We start from the raw sequence: 4,812 nt of genomic DNA, 5'->3' as shown, positions 1-4,812 counted from the left end.
GTGACAATCACGTGACCTCGAAGACTAAGGTAAATAGATGATATGCAATGAACACATTTCTCATTGTATTAGTTTTCTATTGCTATTATAAAAATCATCGTGATCTTAGTGGCTTAAAACAAAGTACATTTGTTATTAATAGTAATGTAGGTCAGAAGTCGGATGAGTGTTTTTAATCAGGGTAAAATCAAGGTGTGGGCAGGATTGTGTTCTTTTCTCAAAGGCTCTAGAGAAGAATCGTTTTCTCACTTTTTCAGCTTCTACGGGCTGCTCACATTCCTTGACTCAGATTCCCCTTTGTCCATTCAAACCACCAGAGTGGTTGGGTCCTTCTCACATTACATCACCCCAACCTCCTTTTCTGCCTTTCTCTTCTGCTTAGCACCCTTCTGAATACATTGAACCACTTTGAAAATCCAAGACAATCTCTTTTGTTCATAGTTAGCTGACCAGACTCCATCTCCACTTTTAATTCTCCTTTGCCATGCTCCATAAGCTATTTTTTCTGCTTACCACACTTACGAAATCCAATGATCAGCACTTAAAATAAAGGGTTTTCTTCTGCTTTTCTGACTTCATCTCATCAAAGTCATCAATAACTCCCACATTTCAAAGTACAGTGTAGAGTTTTTAGTTCTTTGACTCACTTCTTTATAATATGCGTTCTTCACCTGGCTCCCGGAGGTCACGTGACTTTCCGTCTGGCTCCCATGCTGTTGCTCCCCACTCTCCTGGCTGGGTGTACCTCTATTCCCCAAGCACTGAGAGTGGCCAAACATTCAGTTCTTTGTTGTCCTTTTCAACATTCCTACTCACGTCCCTTGTGACTTCCTACAATCTTATGGCTTTCAAAATCATTCATTCATAGGCTGAAAAGGGTCTAAATTGTACCTCTGTTCCTAGATTTTTCACATTCCAGGCTCACATATGCAACTGCCTCCTCTACATCTCCACTTGGATATCCAGTACACAAGTCAACGAGTTCATAACTGAACTCCTGCTCTTCCCATCTGAGCCGGTTCAATTTGTGGCTTTCACTGTTTCAGTTGATCCATCCTCTAGGTTCTTAGTGCAGAAATCTTGTAGTGGCTTTCGAATTCTTTCTTCTCTTCAGACCTCATAGTCCTTCTGTTAGCAAATACTGTAGCTTTGCCATTAAAATATATCTAGAATGCATTGCTACTCACACATTTACTGCTATCACCTGGTTTGTAAATTATTTCTAGGACTTCACAATCCAGACAACATTGCTGACATTGTTGGTTAGCTGTTAAAAAACTCAGAAGTACTGTATATTAAAAAATGGAAGCATTTGCAATTTTTCATGGAGGGAAAGTCTGAATGTCTTTCTGATAACCTTTAAACACCTTACAGAGTTCTAGGCAAATGTACCATGAAGTACAAACTGTATTCAGTTCTAATTTCTGAGATATTTCATTAAGAAGAGAGGAAAGTCATCTAACTTTGAAAATTATAGAGGGCTCTAATTGCTTTTCCTGACTGTCCAAATCCAGACATGTCCTGGATGTGTGTTGAGACAATGTAGGTGATGATATAAACACTTACATTCAGTAGTTAGAATAAGAGATTCAAAGTAGTAGATGTGGATTGTGCAGGGAGGGAGGCACCAACACACAATACTTTTATGCACTCCCATATCCATGTTGTAGGTATATGACTGAGTAATTCCCGATCAGAGCCTAATAGTATTATGCTAAATGTAATACACTGAAATAATTTTGAATTATAGAGGAGACTGCTTTCAATTTCATCATTAATTTGATCTCCTGTGAAGATGAAGGTTAAAAAAATGAAATTTGCAAATCAGGTAGAGATTATTTCATGCCAAACTTCCTGCTTCATTTGATAAGATTTTGAATTAAATTATATCTTGAGGTCTTCTTTACTACCAAAAAGCTTTGTATTTCTAGCCCTTGGTTCTGATTAAATTCCTTCCCCCTACTGCATCCTCTTAGGAGGATTTGTTGAAATAAATCTTCTAGAAAAAAATTTTCTTTGCTTTTCTAACCGTCTTTTGTAAAGCTTCCTTTATGATGTTTTTAAAGAGACATATTTAAAAATAATTGTTATAGCAGCTTGCACCCTGGAACTTCCCACACCTGCCCTAATGTTGTTCAAAACACTGATGAGAACCCAAGTCCGCTCCCAGTGATAGCACTACATTATTTTTTAAATCTCTTCTTCAAAGAGATCCATTGAAGGAGAGAAAGAAGATGGCTTAGAACTTCCAAAATAAACTATCACTTTGAAAAATTTCAGGAATAACAATCATAAATAAATAAAAGTGAAGTAGTTTAGTGTCATAGCATTTAGGAAGATTGAATTTGAATGAAATTCAAAGAGAGAAAAAAATGCCACTTTTTAGATACATCAATTACTATTTCTCGTTTTTGGATACCCCATGCACTAAGCCATATGGGTCTGTTGGATTCCCAGGGAAGCCAGGAATTATAATCTCTGCTCCCATGTTTCTGCATCCCAGCAGCTATCCTGCTTAGGCAGCCTGGGCTTCTATGACCCTGTTCCCCTTGGGATCTGATCCTTTACCTCAAGAGCATCTTCGGGGAGCCTACGTAAAATCAGGGCCAGAGCAACTGCTCAGTGAGGCTCAGCATCTCCACAAAATAGGTGAAAATAATTTCCTAAGTAGGAGTGGCACCTATGGCTCAGTGAGTTCCTAAATACTTGAACTAAGTGGCTGGTAGTGTTTTTCAAAGAGGTTTTCCATAGTTACTCTCAAGCCATCTTTGAAAGTAGCAAACGTACAAGTCCTAATTAACCCCTAGAACACATTACTCTTATGGCTGCTGGCGGCATGCTGACGTATGGGCGGCCCTGTTACACAGGAGTTAAGTGTGGTGTGTCAGGAGCTACACTCTCTGGGTTTACCTCTAGGCTCTCCGGTTTTCAGTTGTGTAATCTTGGACACAGTTAATGTCCCTGTTTCTCAGTTTTTTTTTTAATTTATAACATAAGAGTGATGATGGTGATAATAAACTTCTGAAGATGATTTAGAGGATTAAATTAATACCTTCAAGTAAATGTTGACCATTGTCAGAGGGATAAATGGTCCAAATTTTAGCAAAAAAGTTTTCAAATGAAGGTTTAAGACAGATACTACACTTCAAAATAAGAATTTGGCATTAGCAGGGAGGCAGTCTATTTTAATACTCAGAGTTGGAGAGAAGGCTGGACTGAGAGTTTTTGCCATCGTTGAAGGAAAGTGTGTTGTGAGGAGAAACTGATGATCAGAAACAGATGCTCAGGAGGTAGGTGCAGCTCTCACGGCTTTTGCACCCGGAAGAGTAAATTCTGAAGCACACACAGGCAGACAAATGAGTTTGTATAAACTTACATAATACAGAGTTGTTCATGTGCATCATCTGAGTCTGAGTTTCACTGATGAAATTCTCTGAGAACTGAAACAGAACGAGCAGAAATTGCCTTGTTTTAGTTCTTAGAGGATTTCATTGCTGAAACTCAGAATAGTTTCGGCTACTTGAGAGGCTGAGGCAGGATTGCTCAAGGCCAGGAGTTTGAGGTTGCTGTCAGGGATGATGATGCTACTGTGCTTTATCCTGGATAACAGAGCAAGCTTTTTTTTAAAAAGTAGATGATAAAGGGCTTGAAATTTTTAATTGCTATGTATCATCAAAAAAGCAGATGCTATATTGAATTTATGTTCCTGTTGCTAATTGTATTTGAGAGAGCTGGGTATATTTGTTACAAAATATCACATTGTTGACAGCCATAAGCTCAGCAAACATGGAACATTACAGTATAGGACTTTTTCATTGTTTGTAGCAGTTAAATACCTCAAGCAATTAGTGTTTCCATGACCTTCCCTGGATACTTTGTTTCTAGTCAATGCTCAGCTCTGTGCTGACCACAGGTGTCCCCAAGGAGAGCAAACTGAAGCTTAGCTCAGTTCGATTCAATTCACTTGAAAAGATTCTTAGGCACCTACTGTGTACAAAGGATAATATCAGATGGCAAAGACTATCATGGAAAGACAAACAAGGAGGCAAATACAATCATTAATACACATTCAGAGCTGCCCATTTGTAAGCAACAGCCATGTAGCATGTAGTATGGTGTGCTTGGTCCTGTAACAATGCTGTCTACCTGACAGTCATGGCTGTTAGTGAACCTGAGATAGTCTGTTGTTTTTGTATTAAATGGAAACTGAGAACCTAAAAGTGATCCCTCCCACCTCTGAAATCCCAAAGAACTTTATGAGCTCCTCACTGAACAGATTCCTTAGGGCCTACAGTTGTAGTTACTTAATTTACAAGATAGAATAGTTGCTATTAGGTCAGTATCTGAAATCAGAACTACTATTGGATAAAATTTTTGGCTATAGCACTTAATGTGTAGCTTTGAATAGGTCATCTAACCATTTTGTATGTCAGTTTTCTTATATAGAAAATGGAAATTGACAATAGTACTTAGCTCAAAACTATGAAGATTAAAGGTATTAATATAACAACATGCAGATATAGTCAGAAAAGCACTTTACACCCATCATTCATTCTATTAGATGGAATTATGATTGAAAAGTGCTTTGATTATTCTTTCTTGAATCACAGTAAAAACTAAAAGTCATCACATTTAACTAACACAAACTCTCACCAACCACTTCAAAAATTAAGGTACAAGGCATACAGCACCATCTTCAAAATCTAAACATTAAAGGACATTTGAGGAGGTTGGAAGTAAGAGTCTTACCATTTACCATGATTTATATGTATAATCATTGGTTTTATTTTCAATAGGATGAACAGGTAACTT

The sequence above is a fragment of the Otolemur garnettii genome, unplaced genomic scaffold, assembly GCF_000181295.1.
Source record: "Otolemur garnettii isolate 467f Iridium unplaced genomic scaffold, OtoGar3 scaffold00103, whole genome shotgun sequence".
Taxonomy (NCBI): domain Eukaryota; kingdom Metazoa; phylum Chordata; class Mammalia; order Primates; family Galagidae; genus Otolemur; species Otolemur garnettii.
This window is presented reverse-complemented; position numbering follows the sequence as displayed.